We start from the raw sequence: 12560 nt of genomic DNA on the forward strand, positions 1-12560 counted from the left end.
TGGATATAATTTATTTTTTGTAAATGTTGTTAATAGTTGGATGGATGATGAATGTATTTGTGAATGTAAATGAAAATAAAAAACTTACGATATATATATATATATATGTTATCAATGGAGGATGCCTTGTTTAGGGGGACATGAAATTTTGTAGCTTATGGTATGGTACCCCAATATTGGTTGTATGTTACTAGTATGTAGTAGATAATACTAGGATGAATAGTAAACATTTTGTTTTGAGTGGAAGACCGAGTAAAAGAACTTGGAAGAGGCACTTTTTATGCCCTTCAGCTTCAAACTGGATACCTTTTAGATAAACCAAACATCCATTCACCACTAGTTCCTCCAGTACATGATACAATGGGGGTGGGATAGTGTCGGTTGCTCCAAATTCCAATACATATACTAAGTGTATGTAATATATATATATATATATATATGTATATAAATTCATATTGCAATTTATATATGAAATAATCGTCATCATCGTCATCATCATGTAAGCCATATCCTAATTAATTAAGGTTGCCTACATGAATCCTATTCCACCGTTCCACTCTATCAAGGGCCATACCTTCAGTTAGACCATAGGTCATCGGGTCTTTTCTTACTACCTCCATCCACGTCTTTTCGGGCCTTCCCCTTGCCCAACATTTTGTTCCTTAAAGCGTGGTTGGTCTTACAACTATTCTATAAAACTTCCCTTTTAGTTTGAATGGTACTCGGTGATCATTTAAAACTCCTAAGGCACATCCTATAGCAATTTTTGTCGTCCTGCTAGCTTGAAACACTCTTGACGGTAGCAATGTGAAATGGCACCATGCTGCCGTGGATTGGTAAAAGCTCAGCCTCATTCTTTTGGTCGATCTGTATCATTAATTCCCTCGACTGTGGGATATCATTGACATTCTTGTAGGCAATGAGATCGCTTGAAGCTTTTGCAGAACCACGACCATCTCCAACTGCAGAACCGCCCCCAGCCAACCTCCTCGCAGTTTCTTCATTGTTCTGTCGGGCCAGCTCAGCCTGATGCTGCCTCCGCAGCTCCTCCTTTGACATCTCCTGATTATCCGACCTTAGAGTCGCTTTCGACAAGAATGCCTCAACTCCATTGGATTCAGCTTTGACCTTTGGACGCTCTTCTTCCTCCTCCTCTTCCTCATTGAATGAGTATGCAACATCCTTAACTAACTTGGAGCTGATTGAAGTCACAACTTCTGCAGCTTTTTCATTGACAATAATGGTGTCTGCAAGCAACAACGAGAACATCTTAGGGCCTGTTTGATTTTCATCGTTTCACCGGGAAAAGGTAAATACCCTGGAAATTGGTGATTATTACCATTTCGCCTGTTTGAATATTCGGGGGGATTTCACATCTTGGAAACCGGTTCAAAAGTAGTAGTGGCCATTTTAGGACCCCATCTCGATGTATATGATATATCTGTTCCATCCATCCATTTTATCACAACATTTTGAGATATGAGGAGAAAAATGAGTTAGATCCAACACTCAACTGGCTCATACCAAAAGAAACAATGGCCCTAAGAAGTTTTTAACGGTAAGTATTTAATTCACATTTTTCTATGGCGTGGTCCACTTGAGCATTGGATATGCCTCATTTTTTGGCTTATATCATAAATTTATCTGACATAATGGATGAACGGTGTGGATATATGATATGCATTATGGTGGGACCCACAAATGTTTTACAATATTTGCCACTTTTACCTCCAAAAAGTAGGCCGTCAAATTAGTTATGGGGAAGTGTGCGGCAACTACGGAGGGAAATAATTATTACCATTTACCCGGGTATTTTCCATTTCTTTGAAAAACAAACAGGCCCTTAGTCTTTGGATTGTTGGTTTCTGATTGCAAGTTCTGGAACCCAAGAGATACATTAAAAACCATTCCAGGCTTCAACACTCGATTGTTCCTGGCATTTAAACTCAATCCCGACTCACGGAACTCGAGACCGATTCCCATTCCTGTTGACTTTGTAAGATGAGAGGCAAATTCAGGAGCATCCCTCTCTACCACCAAGACTGCTGCTTGGTAAACAGCACTGACCTTATTCCCAACCTTCAATGCACCTATCGCTGCCTCATGGGCCTTGAGGAGAACCTCATAAGCCTTACTTTGCGTTGCATTTGCATCAATGAGAAATGTTCTGGTGAGCAGTAGCTGTTGTAGCGCTATCGGATTGCGCATATGATCACACTTGTCGAGTCATAGTAGAGATCCTCATCATTGCTTGATGCACTCGGCTTGAGATCAAATTCACCCCCACTCTGAAAAATTGGGGGGTAACAGATGTCAACATTCTTCACTTTTAGTTTGACTTTGACTTTTGTTGGATCAAGTATGGCCTTCTCTATGTCATCCATCCGTGATGAATGAGAAACCTTCTTCTCCTCATCAATGATCTTCTCGAGCTTGGGGACATCGAAGTGTTTCATCATAGATGAAGTTAAGTACGCAGCCTTCTTCACGTTTGTAAGCTCAGTGCCATCCTTGCCAGCCTTCTTCACGTTTGTAAGCAGCCTTCTCGAGCTTAAGCTTTTGGAGTAAATGGTTGTTTGACAAATATGCCATGCACATTATTATGTAATTATCATTAAGAGAGTTGAATTGGCAAAACAAATGAAAAGAAACTCCATACAAAGGCTTATGGGCTGCCTTCGGGATATGACCCTATTTGTTTTGATTTGTCTTGAATCCTTGAACAACCAACATATCCACAAAAACAAATGAAAAGAAACTCCATACAAAGGCTTATGTGCTGCCTTTGGAATATGACCCTATTTGTTTTGATTTGTCTTGAATCCTTGAGCAACCAACATTTCCACAAAGTTTCAGCTACTCGCTAGATGTGTTTGTGATCTCTGTTTTATAACAGGTTTTTATTTTCCCTATAAGTTTTGTATGCTCAGAGGAGCCTTCATAGATATCGCCCACCAAAATGACATTTGAAGGACCTTCCCTCAAGAATGGAAACCTTATTACACCTCATCACTGATTCAAATACCATCTAAATGCCTCAACCTGCATGCTTAGTGTGTCACGCCTGGAGACACCTGAATAACAATAGAATGCTGTAGTTGAGTGCTGAACGATAACACTTTACCTTGGTAGTGAAGGATTTTGCTGTTTTAATAAAATGAGCCTAAAGATGTAGAATATCTTTTAGTAGAGTGGGAAGAGATCTGTAAGGCGAAAGATCAGGCGGGTGTAGAGTTAATGACATCCTTAAAGTATGAACACTGCCTTGCTGTTTGGCTGTTGAGATTTGTGGCTGAGGGTAACCTATGGCAGGTAGGGTTGACAATAATATTGGAATGTCTCTCATAGTATACCAAATGCATTACAGTAAGTTCACATGGCAATAGTATGACGATATGGCATACTTCAAACTACATTTTAAACCTTGGCAAAAAGTGAAGGTTTTGGTTTACCAAGTCTTTGTTTCAATACACAGTTGGGTCTATGGAAGGCGATGTTTAGTGGGGAACAACAAATTTAAGAAGGGACTGTCATTGGTTTAGACGATGTATCCATGGTGTGGTTTGGGAGGATGTCTAGCGTGGTGATAGTTCTCTCTAGTGCCTACACTAGTTAGTTCCAAGTGGCAAGGGAGAAAGAGGCTCTAGTTTCTTAGTGCTGCAATGTTCTTGGTGACCAAGTGATATGGGGCCCAACATTTGGAAGGGGACTGAGCGACGAGAAGATGGGAAGTTCTTGAGTCTTATGGAATGGTTATATTTTGACAGCTGGTTGTTAGAGATTCAGGAAAGTTCTCATTTAAATCATTTTATCGAGTGTTGCTTGGGATAATGTGACCATTTGAGGAATAGGAATATGATAATCACAAATGTCTGTACCTGTCTCCCTTATGCGGAATAGGTTAGCCATTTGGAAAATCCATTTGTTATATCACTTAGCTGGAATGTCGAGGACTTCCAACTTCTAAGCCCAGGTCTCTAAAAGCCTCCCCTCAGGGGCCTCTCTTGCAATGTATCCGACAATTGGACTATCAGACTGAGAGTGGACAGCCTGGAATATCTCATCCATTAAAGCACTCCCATCATCACTCTTTGCCTTGACGTGTATCACGATCTTAAGGTTGACAGCCTCCCTGGCAGATTTCTTCAGGCTTCTTAACAAAGAAGCCTTCTTCTGAGTACACAAAAAATGAATCTATTTCTCCATGAAGACCATGATTGTTTCTGGGAACTCATATCCAAGCAACTAGACGTTCAACACTGAAGATTTCAGATAATGTAGATCATCAGACGCTGGGGGACTAGCAATTACAAGCACATCAGAAGCACCCCAGAACTCAGTTTTGTGTTCCTTCCAGTGAGAATAGAACACTGTCAGCCGCTTCTGGAAGTTATCAAGATTGATCGTGTAAGCACTGGGTGCCCTAACAGCATTTTTGTCAGAAGGTTTTGCATTGCCATTTCGGTGTTCTGCCATTGAAGCTATGTCGGATCTAGAACAACTGAAATCCGCAACAAACCAAACAGAAAAATGCAGAGATAACCACAAATTTCAGAGTAGGTATGTCTCTTCTTTCCTTTCTCTTTTATTTCACGGACAGAATGTAGTTCATCTGCAAATTACAGTTTTTTTTAAGGATTTAGAAATTTTAAAAAAAATGAATACTACTGGTTGAAAAGAAGAAAAAAAATAATATTTTCATTATATATATATATATATATATATATATATATATATATATATATTTATATATATAATTATATATAAACCCATGATCCAAACTTCAATTCCTGGTTTCCAAATTCTTGTTATACAATCATCATCTGAGCCTTTCTTCCATCGATTTGGGGTTGGCTTTAAATGGTAGATTGGCAAAAAGAAATTATGATTGGCTGCCAACTAGACATTCACCTTCCTCTTTACCAAGGTCTTGGAACCGGAAATGGCAAAGGCTCACATTGATACTGACTCACATGCCAAACATAATTCCACACTACACAATTAAGACTGCCAACAAGCTACTCGCATATTGCAGCAACATTTTAAAACAGCAAAAATGCCCCTATTCCCAGTGGGGGTAAACTCCACACTGTTGATGGGGCTGACAGGTACAATCTGAAACATTGGTTACTACACACGCGTATGCCTCCAAATTACCTAAATACATGTTACGTTTGTTTCAAATTCCTCCCCATGTTCCTTGAAAATCCAAAGTTCATGATCCTCTGAAAACTATTTGCATGGGAAAAATTGCCCCTGGCTGATGCATACAGAGCTTTGCTAAGCCCACATGCATGTTCAAGTCATCTAATGCACATGCCACCACATATTCTAGCAAGGCGAACAAGTGGAATGTCCAAGCCATCCATCATGACGAGATTCCCTATCCCAAGAATCAGGTTAGTCCACTAGTCAGGTGGGCCACAATCAACTGAACGAATGTATGGTTGTGAAAAAAAAAATAGCCAAAGTTTTCTAATCCGCTTGGCTTATTTCTACTATCATGGCACACCAACTGAATGGACCACCTTTATCTTTGGGCTCTACACAGTGAACTCCACCTAGTGGATGGCTTGGATGTGTCACTGGCTTACCATACTAGCATATAAAGTGGGTGGTGCATTAGCTGACTTGTAGACGTGTGGGCTTAGCAAAACTCCATACATACATATATAGATTTACACTAGAATTGCTCTTTGCCGATACGTTATTGTCCACCCAGCAGATAACCTCAAGTATATCCGCTGATAAATAACAAAATAGTAAGTGTTGTCTACCTGATGAGTGGATGGGGCTGAATTTTACACAAGGTGATCCTCAAAGTGGGGTTAACCAATTAGACAGCTTGGATGTTGCACACAAATGCATTTTGAAAGTTATATCCGCTGGCAGATAGTAGCCTATCGTCCAACCATACACAAATATGTATGTACATATGTACAGACATAAAAACATACAGACGGTAACTTTTCAATATCTTCCAACCGGTTGGGTATGAGCCTTGTTGACCTGGACCGAGTCACAATCGTGAGCGAGTTTCTCTTGGCTTGGTGTCTCACTGAGTGGCATTTCAGTTGAATCACAGAGTTTGGAACTATTTTCTAATTAGGCATCCAAGAAAGGAGCCCTTCCTGAAGCATAATTCCAACGTGTCTGTTTTCTATTGTTCTGATATTTTATGCAATCAGATCCATTCTCACTCCAAAGTTTTATTTCTTAACCATATGCATCATATTTGCAGATGATATCCTAACCATATGTACAGCAGGTCCAATTGGGAATGGACCTCTAAAAAAAGAAGATCAGTGGTTGGACAATCCTTGTTTAACCAGTTTTGTATAAATGGACACTAAAGACAGGCTAGCAATGGCTCATCTTGAAAGAAAAGTTCATTGATAAGATGGTCGGGAATGGGTAGGATTGTCCAGAAAAGGCATTTTTTTTTTTTCGGTTTGTGGCCAAATAATGGTAGACTGCATTGGATGAATGGTCTGAAACAAGTCCATCCCTACATATATATATAATCGTATGATACATTTATGTGTATGTATTTATGAATATGACTGTATGATGGTTGAATGGATGGATGGGGGAATCAAAGATATTTTTTTGGGTCTGGTTTCATGGACCAAATGGTAATAGAGATGCAGTTTCATAAATGAAAGCAGTTACAAGCACTGACAAGTTGTTGCTATCTTCTGATTATGCAGGTGTATCTTGTTGGGAAATAGGAATTTTGCAGTTCCTACACTTTCATTTGGTCATTTTGTTAGACACTAGTGCATTAAATGTAGATTGCATTGCGCTGTTGTGTATTGATTCCAACATCTAAAGATCTTTTCAAACTGTATTGTGCTCTCCCAGTGAATGCTATGAAGTTAAGAAACGCTCTTACCTGAACCTCTAATGGTTAGGATGAATTCTAATATTTTATTTTGTTAATTGGTTTCAGTTGATTAAACTATTCACTTTTCATGGATTTGAGCTTGTTATTTGTAATATATGAAGGGTTGACTAAACTAGTCTCTTCTTGGATTGAATCTGGTTGTTTGTAATATATGTAGGAAGGGATCTAAAGAAGGTTGAACAAGAGAAGATGCTAAGTAGCCACTTGGGTCATTTCCTCTTTTATTGAATTGAGTTGTTACCAATTTTGTGAATAGGATTCTTATCAAACAATAGTGTGAATTATTTTTTGAATGACTACAGGTGCAAGATTAAAAAGATAATTCGTTGATATATGTTTTGTACAGATATTTTAGCGACGGGCCTTATCCGTCGCTAAAATGGATGGCGTACGCTTACTCATATTAGCGACGGACCTTATCCGTCGCTAATTTCTGACCGTTGACACTAACGACGGATGTCTATCGCTTACTGATATTAGCGATGGACCTTACCCGTCGCTAATGTTTTCAGTTATGACTAATTTTTTGAATATTACCGACGGATTTTTTAATTTTTACGATGGATTTTATCCATTGCTATGATGTGATGGACCATATTCGTCACAGATTAAATGACGGATTTTATCCATCAAAAAAAAAAAGACGACCCACTAAACAGCGACGGACCACGTGACGGATGAAGTCCGTCGTTTATTTGGTTTTGCGACGGATTTGGTCATCGCAAATCAGAGATTTTAGCGTAGTGACAATTAGAAAATATCTATAATTATGTCTGTTTTACTTCCCAAATTGAACTAGCTAATGTAAATAAAGCACTTACTAATGAAAGTTGGATAATATCTATGCAAGAACAACTAAATCAATTTGTCAGAAATGATGTATGGTACTTGGTTTTTAGACCTTCTGATAAACATATAATTAGAAGTAAATAGATTTTTAAGAATAAAATTGATGAATTAGGTAATATTATTATAAATAAGGCTTGACTAGTTGTATAAGGGTACACTCAAATAGAATGTATTGATTACGATGAAACATTTACACCAGGTGCGTTCCTTGAATCTATAAGATTATTTATTTCGATTGCATATCATAAGAAATTCGAAATATATCAAATAGATTTCAAAAGTGAATTTCTAAATGGTGACTTACATGAGTAAGTTTATGTTGAACAACCTAAGGGTTTTGAGGACCCCAAATCTCCAAATTATGTATACCATCTTAAAAAGACACTTTATGGTTTAAAACAAGCTCTCAGGGCATGGTATGAAAAATTGACTAAATATTTATTTAGTCATAACTTCATTATAGGTAGCGTTGATAAAACTCTATTCGTCAAGAAATATAACAATCATATACTGATAGTTCAAGTTTATGTTAACGATATAATTTATGAATCTATACGCACTAACTTATCTATTGATTTTGCAAATCTGATGAAATTCAAGTTTGAAATGAGCATGGTTGGTGAACTAAACTACTTTCTTGGATTACAAGTTAAGCAACAGGAAGATGGTATATTCATATCACAAACTAAATACGCCTTGAACCTTTTAAAAAGGTTTGAGTTTGAGAATAGAAAGAAGTTTAATACTCTAATGAGTACAATTCTTAAACTCTCAAAAGATGAATCAGGTAAAAGTGTAGACTCTTGTATATATAGAAGCATGATTGGTAGTCTCTTATACTTAACTGCTAGTAGACTTGATATTGCTTTTAGTGTTGGAATATGTGCTAGATATCAATCTAATCCTAAAGAATCATATCTAATCATTGTTAAATGGATAATCAGGCATGTCATAAGTTCTGCTAATTTAGGATTTTGTTATCCGCATGATACATCCGTACAAATTGCCAGATATACTGATGCAGACTGGGCAGGTAACATTGACGATAGAAAATCTACCAGTGGTGGATGATTCTACGTAGGAAACTGTTTAGTATCTTGGCTCATTAAGAAACAGAACCGAGTATCTCTTTCAACAACTGAAGTTAAATATATCGCGGCTGGTAATGCCTGTACTCAGCTTATTTGGATGAAAAGAATGTTAGCTGATTATGATATTGCACAAAATATAATGACATTATACTACGATAACTCGAGCGCAATTAATATTTCAAAAAATCTAAACCAACATTCTTGTACTAAACATATTGATATTTGATACCATTATATTCGAGAATTAGTTGAAGACAAGAGTATTGCACTAGAATATATTTAAATTGAGAAGCAGCTTGCAGACATACTGATCAAATCGCTTGATAGAAATAGATTTTTCAATTTAAAGCATGATATTCTTTTATGTAATTTTAATTAATCATAATGTTTATGCATTTATTTGTTTTATGTGTATATTTAATGCATAATATGATAAAATAAAAATATATAAAAATAAAAATGTCAAAATTTTTAGATTTTTTTTTTTGTGTTACTCGACTAGTCGAACCCTCAACAATAGGTCGAGGACCACATGGATTCACCCCTAAAAGTGAAAAATCACTTTTTTCATCTCATTTTCACATTCTTCTTTGACTAGCCAGTGCTCCTCTTGACGAACCCAACTTCAAATCTTGCTTGTAAGTGGTTTTTTTTCCTTTAAGATTTGAGTTAATCTCTTATTTAGGGTTTATTCTTGTTTTCAAACCCTTTTTGTTATGAGATTTGTGAAAAATATGATCTATCCACAATCACATTACTCTCTTTAGTTATTTCTTAAGCGTAGTGTTAATTTAGCTCAATTAATCTGATTTTTAAAAAATAAAACTCTAAAATCTTGATTTTCTTAAAATTAAATAATTAAATTAAGAAAAAATATATATATTTAGAAAATATTTAATGAAAATCCAAATATAAAGGTGTCATAAAAGCAAGATGCATAAAGATGGACTATCTAAAATAATTAAAATAGAAAGAAAATCAAGAAACCCATGTGTGAGGCAACTCACCCAATGTAGAGACCCCTAGAATTTTAATTTTCTTGGGATTAAAAAAATAATTAAAAGAGATTTAATAAAAATTCAACTCAAAAGAGAGAATACAATCTAAAAGGAAATAGAAAACCCATGCGAGAGATTACTCACCCAAACTCTTCTCTTCCTCTCCTCTCTCGTCACTCACACAATCATTTTTCTCTTTCATTATTTTCTTTTCTTCCTCCCTCACCTTCCCCTGCTGATTTTTCCTTCCCTTGCACTCTCTCTCTCTCTCTCTCTCTCTCTCTCTCTCTCTCTCTCTCAGCTCCCTCTCTTTACCATGCTCTCTTATGCCTCTCCCTCCCTCTCACGCCCTCTTTAAATAGAGGGTTTTCTAATCCCACGTGTTCATGTGTATGTGTGGAGAAACACCCTCGCATGTGTGCGTGTGTATGTGTGGAGCAACACCCTCACATGTGTGCGTGTGTGTGAAGCCACCCTCCCCTTCTTATGCACTCTCTCTTAATCTCCCTAAGACTCACACATCTTTCCGCCTTGAAACGCACACAACTTTGGTATCCTTTACATGTGTGTATTGTGTGTGTTTTTGATGTGTGATGCACATATGGTATGTGAGGATGGATGAATTTATGCATGTATGTTTTGATGTATGGATGGATGCTTAGTTAGAGAGATGGATAGATGGGTAGTTAGACGGACGGATGGACTAATGGGTGATTGAGTTTATATACACATGAATTAAGGGACATATTTGGATAATCAATGGGCAGATTTGGAGGGTTTATATGCATGAATAAATGGATAGATTTGTATGGTTAGCCCTTATAAATCAATGCATATATTTGTGTGATTAACGTACAAGAAGTAATTGACAGATTTGCATATTTTTTACACTTAAACCAAAGTGCACATATTAAATATCAGAAGTAAAGATGAAAGCACCATGGGCAACATATACTGATTGAGAGTAACTAATAAAGCTAAAATCAATGTTTCATTAACCCATAGTTGCAAATTCATTGTTAAAAAAGAAGTGAAAATTGGCGCCTCAAATATGGAGGATTGCAAAGAAAAGGAAGATATAGTGATATTTTATAAAGTGTCATCTTATCAATGAAATTTGGATCCAAAACAAGTAGGTTTACGTATCAATTGTTTTCAAAGTCAAAGAAGACATGCTATAAACACTAGTTGTTGTAATGGACATTGTAAAACTCAAGAATGAGTTCTTTTCAAGTGGATGGAAAATATGTAAAGACAAGTTAAAGATAATCTTAAAGGGGCTAAGATTGAGAGAAATAAAGCTATATGGGTCAAGATGGGGCAAAGAAAAAAAATGCTTAATGAGAATTATAGCTTTGAACAACTATAATTTTGTGACCATTTATCAGAATCATATGATATGATGTTGGAAAGCAATCAATGAGCTTTATGTCTTAGACAATACTAAATGCTATTGTTCCTCAATTGTTATAGTAAAAATTCAATTAACTTTTAAGGGTCAAATTTGAGTTCAAAGTCAATATTTACTAATTTTAGTTGTTAAGTATTTAGAAAGTCATTTGATAGCTTAATGCCTTTTTTAATCATGTGTGAGAGTTTGAGTAAGTTTACTTATTTATACTAATTTCGAAAAGATTAATATTTTGGGAAAGTTTACTATTTTAGAAAAGTTATAACCACAAGGCTCATATAAGTCATATTAAGTGTATTATAGAAACCCCATTCATATTTGTTTTTTATTTTTTTAATTCTCATCGTACCGATTTTCTACCTCATGGATTCAAGGATTGTTTTTGAAGAAGAAGAAGAAAGTGATCTTTGCAGCCTTACCTTCCCACCCCCAACAATTACATCCATAAAAGGACCCATTTAGAAAGGTTTCAACCCACCATGATTTTTGAACCCTGCCATTTACATTGTTTGCCACTAGATGGGCCATGCGAATCACCTGATAATCGACAATTCTAGATCCATTCATGATGCGTCCTTACTCGTGCCTCGGTAGTAGACTCACAAGAGGTTCAACATGTGGTCATGGGTTTCGAGTACCCATTGCGGTGAAATCCCACCGTGGAGCAAGTGTGTTTGTTTTCTTTATTTAAAAAATAAAAAATAAAAAATAAGACACCATTCATGACAAATTAATGCAAGAGGGGCCGCACAAAGATTGAAAAACAAACCTCATATAAATTTATGGCACGGGCCATCGAGTTTTATTCATATCAATGCATGGATTACAAATACATAGTGCCTCAGATGTGTCCAATAAAAAGGACCTTATTTCCCAAATAAACATGCTCATTCAAATAGTCTATAAAACCTTTTATATGGATATTGAGCTCATGGGCAGTAAGTGAGGATGTAGTCAGCATCGGTGCATGTAAAAGTACTGGAACCATCATTATAGGCATAGCTATAAGCCAAAGGGCATGCATTCTTGAAGATCATGGAATAGTTCGTGGGCTTGCATGCACCTGGTGAATTGTACGCACCCCTGCAACAATATTCGTCTGTGTTAAACGCTCCGCAAGCACTCTTGCATGCAATCGTCGCATCGCTAGCCGGTGCAGTGACTCGAAGCTCTTGTGGGCAGATGGTGTTGGTGTTCACGTTGTGGGGCAATGGAAAAAGGCACGTTGAAGCCGTCAACTAGGCTCGTGCAATTACTCTCCGATTGAGAAAATATGCTTGGCACTGATATTTGCAGTAAAGAAA

The 12560-nt window shown here is 36.8% G+C and overlaps 1 long non-coding RNA gene and 1 pseudogene across 1 annotated transcript; one reads left to right on the forward strand and one right to left on the reverse strand.

The window, feature by feature from the left end:
* Positions 1–539: 539 nt before the first annotated feature.
* On the reverse strand, positions 540–4683 carry LOC131225717 (FACT complex subunit SPT16-like; annotated as a pseudogene).
* Positions 4479–6979, forward strand: LOC131225718 (uncharacterized). Its single transcript, XR_009161497.1, has 2 exons — positions 4479–4560; positions 6711–6979. It is a non-coding gene; the product is annotated as an uncharacterized LOC131225718 (long non-coding RNA).
* Positions 6980–12560: the final 5581 nt, after the last annotated feature.

This window comes from Magnolia sinica, chromosome 14 (genome assembly GCF_029962835.1).
Source record: "Magnolia sinica isolate HGM2019 chromosome 14, MsV1, whole genome shotgun sequence".
Taxonomy (NCBI): domain Eukaryota; kingdom Viridiplantae; phylum Streptophyta; class Magnoliopsida; order Magnoliales; family Magnoliaceae; genus Magnolia; species Magnolia sinica.